This window comes from Poecilia mexicana, unplaced genomic scaffold, assembly GCF_051168715.1.
Source record: "Poecilia mexicana isolate PSO_F unplaced genomic scaffold, ASM5116871v1 scaffold_20, whole genome shotgun sequence".
NCBI classification, from domain to species: Eukaryota; Metazoa; Chordata; class Actinopteri; order Cyprinodontiformes; family Poeciliidae; genus Poecilia; species Poecilia mexicana.
Window position 1 is genome coordinate 23490367 of NW_028263389.1, and position 18150 is coordinate 23508516.

Genomic DNA, 18150 nt, shown 5'->3' on the forward strand with positions numbered 1-18150 from the left:
ATCACAAATAGTTTTTTCACTTCAGACAAAAATGTGTGATTTTCATTTTTTTTTTAATTAAGCAAAACTCACTAGACTTTTCTCATGGTGACATGCATTAACAATTCAAATTTTGCTTTTTTTTCTTCTTTCTGCAGTTCCACCTTAAAGTTTGATGCAGCTCTGCTTTCCTGAATGGACCATCTTCATCTCCACTGCAGTAGCAAACAGGCAGCTCTTTTTTAGATTACAGTCACTAAAAGGTTGCATTGTGCCCTTGTTTATATTTTTAATAGTGTAATTCTGTAAAGACAAAATATGTCTGGTGGTCTAGCTCTGATTTACATATCTTGCTAAATTGCAGGTTTGAATATTGCAATACTTTCCTATAACAAAATAGACCTGCAGAAAGAAATTAATAAAATATCTTGCATATGCATAGTTGTATGTTCTATATAGAGATTTTTCTTAGCTTTGATTGCAAAATGACAAAATTTTGTAATTTATCATTGTTTTATTAAATTCTGAAAACTGTGTGGCTTCAATATTCTGTCCTAAAATGCGGTTAGATGTGCCCTTTTTTTTTTTTGAGCACCTGCCCCTTTAGTGGTCTCTGCACGGCCCTGCTCTCGCCTATAGACCTTTGGAGCTGACGTCTCAGCTTATGACGTTTACGTCGCACGGCGCCATTTTTGGTGTCCACAGACCAAAACAAAATAGTAAGAACACCGGTGTTTTCATTGTGTTACTGACCTCAATGAAGTTGTTTTCAAGTTGGATACTGGATATTCGCGCTCCGCGGAGTAAGGGACGTTCAGCTCAAGGTTGATCCGATTTATGAATGCTAATTTCGGCCAGCTGTTCTTTACTGGTCCCTCCTCAATCGCTCGGAGTAAATAAATGCCTTGTCTTGTGACCAACTGATACAAAAAAGTGGTCATTCATGCTATTACACGAGGCACACTATCCTCTATTAAAATTTTAAGTCATATTCAATAATTTAAATAAATTTAACATTAAATGTTTTCTTCAGTAGCTTCCAAATTGTGTGCCATTAACTCAATCTGTGTGAAATTGTTCTACTAGACTGTATAAATGAGGCACACTCACCTTTATTACATTTTAACACTTTTTATATATATATATATTTTTTTAGCTATTTCTGTAGTGAATTTTTTTTATTTTTCTTAAATAGCCGCTAGGTCATTTTGATTTTAACTCAAAATCTGTGTGAAATTATTCTACTAAACCATATAGATTAGGCATATTTTTATTCCATTTTGACCCCTTTTTTATTTTTTAACCAAAATTATATTTAAAAAATATTTTTTTTAAATATTCATAAAATGTATTACCTCAGATGATCATCACTTGTTACCAGTAATGTTCAATTACATAAAATTCTAGGACAGGATCTATCTCATTACATGTTCACTTACCTGGAATATGTTAAATATAACAAATATTTATTAAAGTGTGATCTATTTCATAAAATTTACTTGTCACCTTTATTGTTTAATTACACATTAAATGTTTAAAGATGGGCTCTTTCATCTGGTTTGTGTCATGATGTGGTGTGGCAGTGGACACAAACATAGCAGGCAGTAGACGTACTTTATGTGGATGTTATTTTAATGAACAAAATAAACGAACTAAATCCAAAATCCAGGGAAAACAAGGAAATCCAAAACACAGTGAAACAGGAGACAATGGATAACAAAGGTAACGTGAAGATCTAAACCAGTGTTTCTCAACCCTGGTCCTCACCTCCCCCCTGTCCTGCATGTTTTAGGTGCTTCCCTTCTGCCACACACCTGAATTGTATCTCTTGGTGATTAACAGATTTCTGCAGTACTTGATGGTCATGCAATAATTTGAATCAGCTGTTCTGGAATAGAGGCACATCTAAAACATGCAGAGCAGGGGGGCGGTGAGGACCAGGGTTGAGAAACACTAATCTAAACAAAGAAAAAAACCTAACTAGTATTACTAAAGGAAGTATATATATATATATATATATATATATATATATATATATATCTTCCTTTAATAATATCAAATATCAAATTTTTACTTTAAATGTGATTAATTTCTTCACCTGTTTACATGCAAATTGAAGTGCTTGAATCAAATGTTTCATGAATGTTTACCACATGAAATTATTGAATGAGAGAAAACAGCCACTTCCAACTGTACACATATTTCTGCAGCCTTGCTGAGCTCCTCTCCTTGTGTTTCTTCCTCAGCCTCTCCAACTTGCTCCTCATCTACAGCCTCTGGAACTGTGTTTTCATTATTTACCTCTTCTGGGGTAAATAATAAAAACAGTCTCTGTAACTTGCTCCCCCATTTGTTGATGGTTTTGCTGTATCGCCTCTTTAATTGACGCCCATGTCGGTCCGATGTTGTGGCGTTTACCTCGCAGTGACCCATATTCAGCACTGGACCCCAGTCAGGATTGAGCTAATCCATTTTCATACGTCGTTTTGCCTTCAAGAGGACATATCAGAACACACATCAGTATGAATACTGTAAATTTGATAACACTAGTAAAATAGTTTACTTCACAACAATGTAATAACCTCGATGTCCACTGACAAAACTCGGACTATGCTACATAAACAATATTAGCCCGACCTAAACAAGGTTGACCCACTTAAATGAACTCAACAGAAACTGATCATGAGTACACCCGGACAAAATCATAGCAAAATAAATTATGACACAACACTAACAAAGCGAGTTTAGACACTCACCAGAATGGAAATGTCTGGAGCAAACTTGTAGGTATCTGGGGATTTTGGAGAAGGTAATATCAGGACGTCTCAACGGCTGACACCTGGACATTCGTCTTCTTTTAGTTAGCTCCGATAACTTAGCCTACTCGCGTTGTTTCCAAGCAGGAAAATAGTGAAACGAAAGTCAGTTTTACATCTTTTTACCTTTTCGGTCGTGTGATCGGACATTACACCCAATAACGCAGCAAGTTCGTGCCATAGCTAAAATATCTGTGAGACAGTCGTTTTTGTCGGTGGCAACAAAGATGGCGCTGATACCCCTTCGACTAGAGCAGTGACGTCATGCTCCGAAGCTCTATTGTCGTTGATGAGACCTGGCCATCTTGGAGCGGTCCACCACTCCACTCAGCGTTATGTGCTTGGCAGGCACAGTGACGTATCAGCACATTTAATCCATCATGACACGCTTTTTTGTTACTGGAAACCATATTCAAACATCTATCAAAGCTACATTTATAAACAATTATATTTTTTAAGTATTTTTTTAATACATAGTTCAGCATATTTAAATATGCTTAGTGGCTATAACAATAGAATAGGAATGGAATATTCTGATATTGATGTATGATGAGCATATTACAAAACACACAGCCATTCATAATTTATTTAATAAATTATTTAGCAATATCAATACATATTTATATAACTATACACACACAAATAAATAATGATTAATAATGACAAATAAATAATTATCAATATTGAATAATATATATTGGATACATGTTTATATGTATGTATGAATAAAGATACATATATATATATATGTTTATACATACATATATCTATAGATATATGTATATGTTTTTCAGCCAACGAGTTCTAGCTTCAGAGAGATTCAGCAGCTGAGACTGAGTCCAAAATCCGATGCGAGATTCATCCGTGCTGCAGTGAATCCGTCTCTCTAAAGATATTTCCCTCTTCTTCCTCACATTGTGTCTTTAGGAAACCTTCAAAACAAAAAAGGAAGATTTGGGATATATCTTACTTTTGACAGAGTGAAAGAATTACTTATAAATAATAGTCTTTATCACCTGTGTAAACTTTGCTGGTGAATGTTATAACATAATATAAGTTTTATAATATATGTTACATTGTTTCATTTCTAATCTAGGCTCTTGTGTCAGATAATCTAAGTCAATGTTAGAGAATAATTAATTTTTTTAGATTTACAGAATCTCAGTTAGCCTTCATAGTATTAGAGAATTGAAGGGCGGCTAAACTCTTAAATATATAAGTGAAAGAAATAATGCACGGAGACGTAGTTCTTGCTGCTAGGCCATAGACGAGCCAGAATTTATTACACTACCACGGATTCCTCATTACAGTTTCATCAGTTCAATACTCAAAAATCTTTCAAAGTCTCAATAAAAAATCTCCCCGTATTCTAAACATCATCCTTTTTTATACATTCTCATCCTCACTGATGTGAGTTGGAAAGTTTCAACCAATGACGTTGCTACCCTTGATTTGCGTAAAGATTCTGGCGTGCCTTATTAGTATAACTTAGTAGTGTGTATTGGACAACCTTTAAAATATTTGAGACCTCATGAACTCAACATCTGCTCCATTTCAGAATTGCTGAATAGGACAGTTTATCTCAAATTGTTGTTCTTATCTTGTCCAAACAGACATCCTTTCCAAGTCATTTTTTGGTTCCATTTGCACTTTGCACGCAAATGGAAGGAAAGGAGTTGGTCAGGTTGACCTAGCGCTGAGCCAAAATCCTTTCACAAAAACAACTCCTTAAATAGTATTTCTGCTCTTACATAATCACCCCTATTCCGCTTTTAAGTGGAATCCTAATTATCCTTAGCAGTTGTTTTTGTTAATATCTATACTAAGTTTACATAGCTTCCCGTGAGTACAACTCTGTATATAACCTTCGAAATATATATAAAAGTCACTTAAAAGTGAAATAAAATGGATAGTGGGGGTAAACTTTGTTTTCATGGGTAACTGTAACTAATACAACAATTCCAATACATTGATTAAACACACTTAGTCATTGCTTCCATGATTGTTCTTCCATTTGTATAAGATCGAAAAACCCTGTTGGTCTTTTGTTGCTTTATGTTATTTCCAGGGAAACAACTATCTTATGGTCCCCGCTCGCCATGGGCGACCGCTAGTATCCCATAATCTGGCACAAATGTAATACAATCATGGATCCACAGTGACCCAAATCATAGATATTCATGATAATAGTTTAAACTTCAATATTGATACATAATCTTGATGACAATTTATGAAGAAATGTCCATAACTCACATATATCAGAGTGATTGTGTGATTGAAATGCTAATCATAATAATCAAAGTATTGGTCGCTTAATGCTTGTGCTCATCCAGGCACTCTTACGCTCACATTGTCATTCATACTCACATTCTCATTCATACTGTCTCACACATTCATGCTCACTCACACTCACTCGTGTTCCTAGTGTGTTAACTATGTGTGGGCCACCCGTGTTGTATTGTATATAAATTGTGTAATAAGTATGTGTAATGGTGTATGCAAACTGTCTTTCCCATAAGTCCGTTTTTCCAACCCAAGTTCGACTTCATTTCCCTTGAACCTTTTAGATCTTTCAACATCTCATAAGCGATTTTAATTCAGGCAACACTTGTCCTTGAGTTCAGCAATCCTTTGAATTGGTCATGGTTCACTGGTCCGGGCGGCCTTGTGCTTAGTCCGTCTGATGTTCACCGTCCTTGGTCATCCATCTGTATACAGTCCCCAAGATCCATTTCCTCATAATAGGGATCACACAACACACAAGCAGAAAAATAACAATTAGTATTATTATCAGAGTTATTCCTATTTTGGCTGCTAAGGCTCCCCATTCACCTAAAATTTCCTCCAGACTTTTCCATGACCAAGTGTTCTTCCCTGCATTTTCTTTGAATTCCGATTTCAGTTTCCTCAACTTAGTCATTACTGCTCTAAATGTACCTTTTGGTGATGTATTCATAGGGTATAAGTGCAGCATTCATTAGCAAACATATGGCAAACTCCTCCCATATTGGCCAAGATCCAACCTAATGCTTGTCTGTTTTATTTTGCCATTCTACTTGTTTCATGGAGTTGTTCTCCTAGGGCCATAAATCCTTCATCGGTAAAGTTGATCATTCTCTGTTGGTTGTAATAAACATAGTTAATCCATTCAACATTTTTGTTAATTGTGATCCACGGTAAGATATCAAAACCTGCATGGAGTTCATGTTGCGCCTTGAATTCATCTGGAATTCCTCTTGGTTGACCTATAAGATTCAAATATGCTCCTTCATTCAACCCATAATCCCCCAGGCTTTTACGAAGCCTTGTTTTATTGTTGTGCATTCCTATTAAGTCTTTAACTCCTTCATACACTAGGGTTACTGGTAATTTCATTTGAACAAGGGCGCAAGGCCTACCCATTTTAAGGGCAAAGTGTTGATCAAAACGTCATCACCACACATCCAGTAGCTGTCTGCTATCGGATATGTTTGATCACCCAGAAAAAAATAGTGTAGGAATAGTCCTAGTTAAATTTACACAATTGTAACTTAACATGTCTAGTTATATGAATCAATTTTTTGGAAACATCTGAGTTGACACTTGCTGGAAAGAACACTGGTATGTACTTGTCTGGATTTCTTTAAGTTGCGTGGTACTTATCTTTGTCATTGGAGATGGATCTTGTGTTGTGAACAGTCGTCTGTAAGTCACCGTTTGTCCCCCCTGGAGGCTGTCTTTGAGTCCATTCTCTGTCACTTTGGTTCGTCATGGTTGGTTTGTCCCGTGGTGTCAGCTGCAGGTTGTGTAAGTTCATCTCTGCTGTCACTGCTGCTCGGTTCACCACTTCTGTCAACATCCACAATTGGATTGTTATCAGTATCAGTCTCATCGCTGTGAAGTTTCTGCTCATCTTCCTTGTAAAACTCAAGTTTCACTTTGTCTTTATTTTGAACTTTAGTGCAATGAGTCAAATGATGCCAAGTGGTACTTCCTTTTACTTGGACAGCCATTGGGGTTGCTCTCTTGACTTCATAAGGTCCTTCCCATTGGGCCTCATGCCATCTGCGTCTGTACACCTTGATGTACACCAAATCGCCTGGCTTCACCGGTGGTTCCAACACTGTCAACTCTGGACGTCTGGATTTTTCCTGCAAATAGTTAGCTCTATTGATAGCAGTTAGTTGTTGAACATAGTCTTTCAACTCAGTTTACAACTGTTCAAGGGGAGGTCCCTTGAAAGGTAACCTCCACTGCGGCACAGGCATAGGCCTGCCAGTCAGCATTTCATGCGGTGTTAAATGAGTGCTTCTGTGCATTTGCATGTGATAGCTCATTAGTGCTAGAAGCAAAGCATCTACCCAGTTTAGTTTAGTTGATGCCCAAATTTTCCGAAGTTTTGCTTTCAACGTGGCATTGATGCGCTCCACCATTCCCTGGCTCTGAGCAAGGGCGTAGGAACGAGTCTGTCATTGGGGGGGACACATATCGGAAACCTGACAGATCAGTAAATAGCTTGAGCAGAATTGTCAAACAATTATGCCATCCAGGGCCGTGCAGGGACCACTAAAGGGGCAGGTGCTCAAAAAAAAGGGCACATCTCACCGGATTCTAGGACAGAATATTAACAAAGCCTCACAGCTTTCAGAGTTTAATAAACAATAATAATTTACAAAATTGTGAGATATACAATCAAAGCTAAGGAAAATCTCTATATAGACCATACAGCTATGCATATGTAAGATATTTTATTAGTAATTTCTTACTAGCCCAGCCCCTCCCTCTGCACTTGCCTGATGCCATCAACACATCAGTAATGCATTACTCTAATCTGACCCTTGTTTCAGTAACAAGTATTCTAACACATTACTATTTACAATCCAATAATCAGATTAAAGTTATGTGTAGTATAATGACCGTCATTCCAGGATGAACACTCACTTTAGCATTTGCCTCTCACAACTAGCAAGCTAAATACTCTGGTAGCACAAACAGGCTACCAGATTCTGATATATTTTATTGGTCAAAAGACATTTGATTATTGGTCAAAATGCATTGATATAAATTGACTGGCAATTGAACTGGTTCTACCTCTTTCTAAAACCAAAGTAGAAAACAGCTCATAAAATAGGACTCGGCAGTTTTAAACTCAATACAGCAGTTTGACCAAGAAAAATAAAATCTAAACAAGTTTTGATCTTCTTTAACAACAATCAGTGCAACAGTTTGATCTACAAAATAAATAAAAATTATACTTTTCACGTCTAACAGATACCTTAGCTCCTCACTGTTAACTCAGTCTCACTTTCCAGCCCTGCATTCAGTAACTTACCAAAGAAGAGCCATGAAAAACACTGAAGCAAAAAGCCTAAATGTTTTTTTTTTTCCCTGTCATTTTCAGCCACAAACATTTAACTAAAATATCTACGGATATGTGTTTCTGTCTCTGCCTCCCTCTGACTCTCTGCAGCCTGATGTTCCTGCATGGATTCATGTATTTACAACAGACACTTTACTAATGTACAGTGTCAGAATGTGAACTAAATATAAAAAGTAAGTTTTTATCATACAGAATGAGAATTTAAACAACTTCATTTTCAGATGCATACATTATTATACATCTCAACTCTATTTACTGTGTAGCAAAAATTTTCACTAATTTATTTTTAAACCTCTCCTCAAGCACTTTTTTTACAATTATAAAGGTTCGCATGAGCTTACTTTTACATTTTTTGATGCTGCACAGCCATTATTTAGAGCATTTCAATAACCAACACATCAATACAATCCTTAAATCCAGGTCTTTCATAATTTATATGTTATTAATCCATAACAACAAAATAAAATGCTAAAAACTGCAAAGAAAAATCACAAAAACATCATTCGGTTCATAATTTTTTTCAATATATTGCAAATATAACAATTTCCTAATATTTTTTTGGAAAGTTGTCAATATAAAGAAGTTGCACTGAGGCCTGATGAACCATATAAATTGTATTTTGAGTTTTTGCAAAAGTTAGTTTTGCACATACAGCCAAGTTTATAACATGTATCCAAAGCCAAAATAGAAATGTTGTGCATCTGTCTAATTGATTTTGTGTATTTTTTCATACATTTTACACCGTTTAGGATGTTTGTACTGTTACCGTTTCTCAATAGAGATCTAAAAAATAAAAAAAAATGTGTACCGCACACGTGGCTCCATTTTGTATGCCAGGAGGCACTACGTGGCTCAATGTGAATGGTACAGCACACTGTATCCGGAAATAAAGCCTGATGGGATATGTAGTCCTGTGAAAATATCTCACGATATCTTACTCTGTCGACGTGAGAATGGGAGATCCAAACCAGGAAGTGATGGCGCAGATCTAAAAACCATATAGAGCACATGTGTCAAACTCAAGGCCTGCGGGCCACATGTGGCCCGCCATGTCATTTTATGTGGCCCGCCCCAGCATTTTATAGGCCGATGATTGACTTAAAATAGGTTTTGAGCACGAATTGACTACAAACTACATCTCCCACAATGAATTCCGATTGTTACCAGCCAACATTACGGCTTTTCGCCACTAGAGAGCAGCAGAGTCACCTCAAGCTGCTTATTGATTTTACCAGCGAATAAAACTGAGACATCGACAAGCTAACATCAAAACGTCCAAGAAAAGAAAAATCGATTTACAAGTAAGACTGTGAATGAAGATGTGTGAGTTGGTGTCAGGGCGGCAGGTCGCGCTAGACTTTTTTTGTTATCCGTTATCTTGACCGACAACATAAAAAAAAAAAAACGGTCCTGTACTATTTTTATCCGTGAAATTACAATCATATTAACATTGGCTATTTAGCCGCATTTTATGCGGTTTAGTTAATATTCACCGTGAATCCAGATCCCATCACAAATTAAGCAGATAAATGTATCTACATTTTTCTCGCAGTGACAAAAACCACTGACTGAGGCCCCAATAACTTTTAATAAATTAAATTAAGCGACTTCACTTAAATTAGCATCACTTCACCCGCTGGGGTCTGAACAACTTCCTCCTGGTTCCCATCTGCAGAAAAATCTGCACTAATTCATCAGTCAGTTGGATCTGTCTGATCCAAACAGATCAACTGAACTCTGAGTGTTTTACCCTGCGCGGTCCGGTGTGCGCTTTTACCAGGATTTTTATTTTTTTTATTTTTTTTTGCGTGGTTTTGCTTCTCCCAAACGGACAGATGTTTCGTCTGCAGCTCCTCCAGAACGCCGCTCTCCTGGGTAACATGCACCAAGAAGGCTCCATTTGTTAAATCTGCTGGATGAGTTACTTCCAGCGGTTTCTAATTCTTCGCAGCGGCGGAGCCTCGTCCGCAGTGGTTGAGCAGCGGACTGCGCAAGTTACAGTTTAATTAACTTTTGGATCGTCATTTATTTCCTCAAGATAAACTACCGGCTCCTCAAATGGATTAACACAACGTTGCATTCTCTTTACTTTTCTCTGGTCTGTAATGGAGACTTTAATTTAACGCGCCATTTCAATCAAAGGTTTGTAATGCGCTGCCTAACCAGACGCTCCAAAGCGTCCGGTCCATAACTCTTCAACACGCTGTCAGCTCCCGGTCAGAAAGACGCATTTAGTTCAGAGACCATGAGATGATATTCAGAAAGGGTTTTTTAAATTAATTGATTTCAGTTGCCTCTGAGACTAAATCTTTGCGTAAAGTCTATAATGTCTGCCCATGTGACTTGTTTTTATTATTTGTTTGCTTACCTTTAAACACTGATTTAAATATTGTAATTTTTAAACTGAGCAGTAATTTTACATCCATGGAAACTCAAATGTAATATTTAAAACTTCAATACATAAAATCAGTTATTTAACAATATGAGGTGGTGTTTAATTTATTTTTAACATTGTATTTTTATACATTTATGCTATGGGTGCCCAAGTCTAGTTTTCCAGAGCTACCATCTGCAACTTTAGATGCATTCCTTCTCTAACACACCTGGACCATTGACTCATTTTAAGCCTCTACAGAACTGAATGAGGAAAGTCAACCTTTTGTCTGGGGTGTTTTAGCAGGGATGCACTCCTGATTTGTACCGTCAATGTGGCCTGTTGAGGGGGGCCAATATGCTGAAGTGGCCCTCGGTGAAATTGAGTTTGACACCCCTGATATAGAGAGATGCCATGTATACATGTGCCAGGCATGTGTGGCTCCTCTGTTTATTATAAATCTATGAAGTCGTAAGTGCAGCATGCAGCGCTTCTGGGACATGTGGATTGTCGGAAAAGTAAGTATAATTCTTACGGTTTTATATAAAAAAATAAATATTATTCTACCTTACGTGGTTCGAATTCTACCGGCATTTGAAAAATATGTATGCATCTCGGATCGCCGGCAATCCCGTCGTCCGTAAGGGGGTAATTAATATAATTTTTAATATAATTAATATAATTAATTAATATAATTTTTAATGTAATTAATTAATATATTTTTTATATCTTTACACTGAAACTCCACCTGGCTCTCTTATGTCTTCCCTGACCTGCTCCTCTCATAATAAAATAGTTTAGCTTATTTAAAAATTAAAAACAGTTAATATATATTTCAGTAAACTAAATGAAGATCTCACCAGAGCTTCTTCACCTTTCTTCAACATCATTCTAGCACTGCTGTTCTCCTAAATATCTAAATAATATAATATAATATAATATAATATAATATAATATAATATAATATAATATAATATATAAATACATGTTAAGTGGTCGAGTATGATCAGATGTTGCTCACTTTAAATAATAAAAAGGCTAATTTCGTTCCTGTTTCAGTCTCATTCTAAATCATTGTGACTAGACTAGCTAACTTTTAAACAAAGTTAGCAGTAAAATTTTGGACATGTGACTATCCCAGAATTAAAACGGCTTAACCTAAAAGATTTAGTTCTATATTTGAAAGTAAACTGACAACAAGATGTTATAAACGAGCGATATTCATAGCAAAATTCCTGACAGATCGTTTACCTCCTTCTCTGTCTGCTGCTACCTTTACTCTGAGCCGTTCAGAGGGGGGAGGGGGAGGAAGCGCTCTGCTGAATGCGCTGTTGTGCGCCTTCAAAATAAGAGCACGCGAGTGGAAGATTTTAAAATTCTTTGCAACAGCGGTGAAATTATTGGGGGGGACGAATGTGACTTTCTCCAATATTGGGGGGGACATGTCCCCCCATGCCCCCCGCTTCCTACGCCTATGCTCTGAGGGTGGTAGACTGCGCCAAAACGCTGTTTGATCTGTAACTTTTGCAAAATGCCTTTAACAACTTTTTGTACAAAAGCTGAGCCATTGTCTGAACTGATTTTAGATGGAATTCCAAATCTTGGAATTACTTCTCTCATCAAAAATTTGATAATTGTGTCTGCTCCTAAGGTTTTTGATGGTACTGCTTTGACCCATTGACTGAAACAATCAATTATCACCAACATGTACCTTTTACCTTGAACTGGTTTGAGCATGTCTACATAATCTATCACTAGGTGTTTGAAAGGTCCGTCTTGAACTGGAATGTGTCCAATACCTGGCTTTATGCCTTTTCAAGCATTGTTTTCGGCACATATTTCACGCTGGCTTAGAATTTCGTCCACCATGTCTTGCATGTGTGGAGACCAGAAACCTTGTTTTTTCAATTTTTCCATGACTTTTCCTCGGGCGTGGTGGTCAAAGCCGTGGGCTTCTGAGACCAGTAATGTTAATAACGCTACAGGTGCTATTAGTAGGCCTTGGTGTGACCTCCATAAGCCATTTTCACTCATCGTAGCACCTCTGCGTGCCCAAAGATCACGTTCACTGCTACTTGCTTGTTGTTGCATCAGAATCACATCTTCTGGTATTTCCAGTGTTCTAAGGCTATTACAAGTGCCAAGATGGCCATTGGCTCTTGGACGCCATTTTTGCCAATTCATCTGCCATGTTGTTACCTCTTACAACAATGTCATTGCCTTTGCGATGTGCTTGACACTTAATCACTGCCAGCTTCGAAGGAAGCATCATGGCAGCAATCAATTCTTTCAGTTGTGCTTCGTGTTGCACTAGGGTTCCATCTGCTCTTTTGAAACTTCTTTGTTTCCAAATTGCGCCAAATAAAAAGCATACGCCATGGCATAGGCTGAATCCGTGAACACATTTGCAACTTTTGACCTAGCCATTTTACAGGCCTCAGTTAATGCTTTAAGTTCTGCAAGTTGTGCAGAACATGGTTGGTCACATCTTTTAGCTTTGACGGTTACAAAATTCTCACCTATTTGATGTACCACTGCAAAACCTGTGTGGTTTCCTAGGTGGTCTCTGAAACATGACCCGTCAACAAAGTATGTGACTTCTGCGTCAGGCAATGGAGTGGATTCCAAATCAGGTCTGAGTCTTGTGTATTTCATTGTTTCTGCTACACACTCATGTGTTTCTCCATCACGATCCAAAGGAATCACATTTGGTGACACATCTTTGAATAGTTATGTCAGGATATGTCAGAAGTAGCATATACTGCAAACTTCTTGCTTGTGTAATGACAAATTTTCCTAGGTTTATTAACTGCGATTTTGTGGTGAGTTAATATTGTAATTGGATAATCCATTGTTATGGTTTAAGCTTTTTCATAAGCATGGTAGAGTGCTGCTAGCCCCTGATAACATGGTGGCCAGCCTTGCGCTACATTGTCCAACTTTGTGCTGTAATAAGCATTTGGTTGTTTTCTTTGACCTGTACATGTTTCCTGCATCAAAACTGCTGTGACATACATGTCTTTTGTGTTTGCAACATATAGGTTTGTCATAGTTTGGAACTGCTAGTGCAGGTGCACTCTGCATTTCACATTGTATTGATTCAAATGCTACTTTTGCTTCTATTGTCCATTTTAGCAGATTCTTTTAGTTTTGATGACTTGGTTCTTTCATGAGTTCTCTGAGTGGTGCTGTTTTTTCTGCATAACTTTCTATCCAATCAGCATTGAAACCTGTCATGATGAGAAATGTCATCATTTCTTTAACTGTTCGTGGGCATGGAGCTTTGCTGACACCCTCAGAAGGTGATATGCCAATGCTCCCTTCTGAGAGTTGTCTACCCAGGTATTCTACCTGTGCCTGACAATACCATAATTTGTCTTTGGAGGCTTTATACCCTCCTCCAGCCAGTCTTTGAAGGACTTTTATTGAATCATGATGGCAGTCATCCAGTGTAGGCGACGCAATTAGAATGTCGTCAACAAACAGAAACAATGTGCTATTTATTTCCAATCCTTCTAAGTCCTGTCTGAGTGCTTGATTGAACACATGTGGGCTGTGTTTGAAGCCTTGGTAATCGAGTGTAGCTGTACTTCTTACCTCTGTAAGTAAATGCAAACAGGTATTGAGATTGTTCCGCTAAGGGAATGGTGAAAAATGCTGAACAAAGCTCAATTACCGTGAAAAATTTTGCTTCAGCAGGGATTGCGGTTAAAAGTGTGTGGGGGTTGGGCATTTCTGCCGATGATCTGTCTTCCACCACATCGTTTATTGTGCGAAGGTCATGTACTAGGTGATACTTTGACTTATCTGCTTTCAGAACTGGAAAAATTGGCGTATTGCATGGACTTTCAATTTCCACCAACACTCCTGCTTTTAACAATCCTTCAATGGTTTGGCTGATTCCTTCTTCCGCTTCTGGTTTTAATGGATATTGAGGACGGAATGGAAGTTTAGCATTTGGTTTCAGTTCAACCTTAAATGGGTTAACAGATGTGGGATTTCACTAATCCCACATCTGTTTCATGTTTTGACCATACTGATTCAGGAACTTGCTTTAACATGTTCTGCATTAATGGGTTTTCATCCGACTCCCGTTTCCCAACAATTATATATTGGGACACAAGATTCACCGCTTCACCTTGTGTTTCTTTGTCCCATTGTTCTTCAAACTCTGTACTTTTTGAAATGTCATAGTTCATTGTGCAATGATAGTCTAGAAATGTTTCTTAGCTTCTGGAATTTGAATTTGAATGTACTGTCCCCATTTAGCAGTGTTGTAGTACTCGAGAATGGTCTTAGTCTCGATAACGGTCTCGAGACCATTTATTGATGGTCTCGGTCTCGTCTCGGACTCGACCGCATTTGGTCTCGGTCTTGTCTCGGTCTCGGACGCTGAGGACTCGGCATTTTATTTCCAAGACCAGTCGAGACCGCAACTGTTAAAATATCACTAAACATACAGCACACTATCTAGTTTATTTGTTAACATCTTTGTTTTCAGTGGATGCAAAACGCACCAATTAAAATCCAAGCAATAACGTGACTTGCCAAATACGTGTTTCTGTTTCTCTCCCCTCCCCCTCCCCACCTTTCACTCGCACGCGGAGCTCTGAGACAGGCGCAGTGGTTTTCTCTCAGCGGCATAAGATGTTTAATCGTCAGTAACATAATAGCGCTGCATAAATAATAAGAAATCCGATGGCCACAGCTAACTCAACATCCAGGAAGTTTCACAGACGGTGGGGACAACGTCTTACTTTTTTCGTCACTTAGAAAAGTAGCTCAAAGAAAGGTAAGCTCCGTTGACGTGATGTTAGCAAAGCTAGCTGTACAGAGACACATAAGCATTTGTGATGAAAAAAGTTGTCACTCACTGCGCTGAATTATTGTGCGGAGGTGTTGACTGACTTGTAGCATATATGGGACAACGCTGTGTCCAAAAGTCACCAATATAGTGATGTAACATTCAGGAACAGTACGATTCATCTGCTTTTCTCTGTACTTATTAGATAGGACTGGAGTGTCACTGAGAGTCGTTCTATGGACTTTTTGCACCTCAGCTTCCGCGTTTGTGGAAAAGCGGCTCGATTGTTTCCAATCTATTGAAAATGGCCTTTTACAATAGGTGCTTTCAGGGCTTGGCCAAGGTTTGTACATCGATCCGAAGCCCCAACAAGTAAGCTGGAGAAAGGTTTTAAGATGTATGCCTCGTTATACATTTAGTGATACTAAGGTGAGTTTTACTTAAACTTTGTGGCTAACATTAACCTTAGCTTATGCTAGTAGGCAATATTCTCGGACATTGTTCTTGTAAAAATGTGCTATTTAAGTATCTAAACATTCTAACTGACAATGTTTTTACCTAATTTTTAAGTATATTGTGTGTTTATTGTCGTTAGTGTCAGACTAAAGGGGTTCGGTTACGGTTCGGGCTTTTTACTTCCGAAGCACGACGAAGCACAACAAGCCTCATAGCTTAACAGTAGCGCAGCTCTGGGTGTCAGAGATCTGGTTCAGCTGTTCAGGTTCAAAGTTGCTGCTTTTAGAAAAATATGACCGTGAACATGTCTCCGTGTTATTTCGTTTTATTACCTTTGCATGTTTCTTGTGAAGAGCTCAGGACGGTGTTTACAGCAGTATGTACAGGCAGATCAGTTGCTTGGCTGTCTGGCTTTGGTCTGCTCTCTCGTTCCCATATACTCGCTTTTTCAGGCTGAATAAGGAAGTGATTCCATGGAAATAACACAGGGAGGCTCCTTTATTTATCATCCGTATCCCTGGTATTTTTAGGCTGATCTGGAGTGAAGTGAAGGCTGCAAACTTTGTGTTGTGCAGCGTTAGCTTTAACTGGTAGTGACAAATATTTACAAGCCACCATCTTCTTAATTCAGGATTGCTTGGAAATTAATGAAAACTTAAAAGCTCATTATATTAGGAAGACAACAACGTTCATAGTATTGCGTTTTTTGCATCTGAAATACGACTTAGTCTTTTCTACCAGTCATGGTAACTCAAAGCGGAAACAAGTGAGCCGCATTAGCTCCTGGAGATGTAACGTCAACGCTGTAGGTGCAAAGAGCCCATTAGATTACCATACGCTGTCAGAATAGCATACATGCAGTGAGTACCATGCCTGCGCATTAAGAAGTCCGACAGTCAGAGGAGTTGTCAGCTCACCATACACAAGTTATGATGAAAATAAGTAATTAAATTGTTTTCCATGATAACTATGTAGATATACATGCATTGTTTTTTCAAATTGTATTTATTGGTCTGGCTGCAGCTGGAGTCAGCTACAACACACGCCCGTGTAAAACTCATTAACCTACTTAACCGCTAAGTCAAGATGCCATACAACTGTTAATAAAGTGTATAATGATCTACGTCATGATTCTATGTTGCTAATTAAATAAAATTATATAGTAAAAACGTGTCAGACAGATATAGCCGTGAGTTTGTGCTAAGCGTATGACGATCTGACAGCATGTGCTGACCTGACAGAACACTCTTCTTTGTTATTGTAATCCCCTGCGTACACTGCAGCAGCTATCATTATTTTATTTAATTATGTACATTGATATTTTTTAATTAACAAATAAATAAAACAAGAACGAAAGAGCACACAGAGCATGCACACTGCTCTTTGATTGTTTTCGGTCAAAGTGGCAGCTGTAATGGTAGTCTGCCATGGTGTCAGACTATCTGGTTTCATGTAGTGGGAGAGAGGGTGAGAACAGTCACGGTGAGCGTCTTGTGATTGGTTACTTCTTGCTTGTTGCTCCTTGGTCAGTGTTCATAGTTGAGCGTTATTTACCGTCAGGGCATTGCCTCAATTGCTATGTTTAATGGTGCAGACAGTGGTGGTTTCTGACATGAGCAACATGGACAAACACCCAGGGCGTTATCTTTTTAAGGATGGCATGAGACCACCGCGGATTGTAGCACTGAGATGGAAGCAAAATTAATATTGATTAATTTTATTAAGTATTTAATATCTAGGTGTTTTTATGTGAATATGGATCTTTCAGATCAATTTGAGAAGTAATTTTGATCATATTTCACATTTTATAGTATCATGTAGCGTGGGGCGCTGGTCTTGGTCTTGACTCGGTCTCGACTTCCCTCGGTCTTGGTCTTGACTTGGTCTCGGACCCTAAAAGTCTTGGTCTTGTCTCGGTCTCGATACGCTCTGGTCTTGGTCTTGTCTTGGTCTCGGGTTAGGTGGTCTTGAACACAACACTGCCATTTAGAAATTACCTCTTCAATGGAGTTATTAATGTCTCCTAGCCAATAAACTTTGGCTTCATGTTGTTGCATGAACATTTGAAGATCCACACCTTCTTTTTCAACATATTTTTAATTTGCATAGAGCATCTCTTCCCAACAGATTAATTGGTGTTTGATCAGATACCAAAATTGGTATTTTTATTTCATTGTCATCTGTTGTAAGTCGAACAGGAGCTGTCATTTGGATTAATTGTCTTGTTCCCGAGAACCCTACTGTTGATACAAATTTATCAGACATGGGGAGATGTGTTGTATAGTTTGGACTTACACAAGTGTAAGCTGCTCCTGTATCGACCAACATTGGAGTTTCTCTGTTTTCAATTTGAATTTTCAAT

The 18150-nt window shown here is 38.0% G+C and overlaps 1 protein-coding gene and 1 long non-coding RNA gene across 2 annotated transcripts in view; one reads left to right on the forward strand and one right to left on the reverse strand.

Annotated features, from left to right (window-relative positions):
* hecw1a (HECT, C2 and WW domain containing E3 ubiquitin protein ligase 1a) overlaps window positions 1-18150 on the forward strand; it is a 129379-nt gene that overhangs the window by 38860 nt on the left and 72369 nt on the right. The gene's annotated exons all lie outside the window — the stretch shown is intronic.
* Window positions 1591-3054, reverse strand: LOC148153488 (uncharacterized). The gene is made up of 2 exons (XR_015761716.1): window positions 2736-3054; window positions 1591-2469 (listed from the first exon to the last, which is right to left on the reverse strand). It is a non-coding gene; the product is annotated as an uncharacterized LOC148153488 (long non-coding RNA).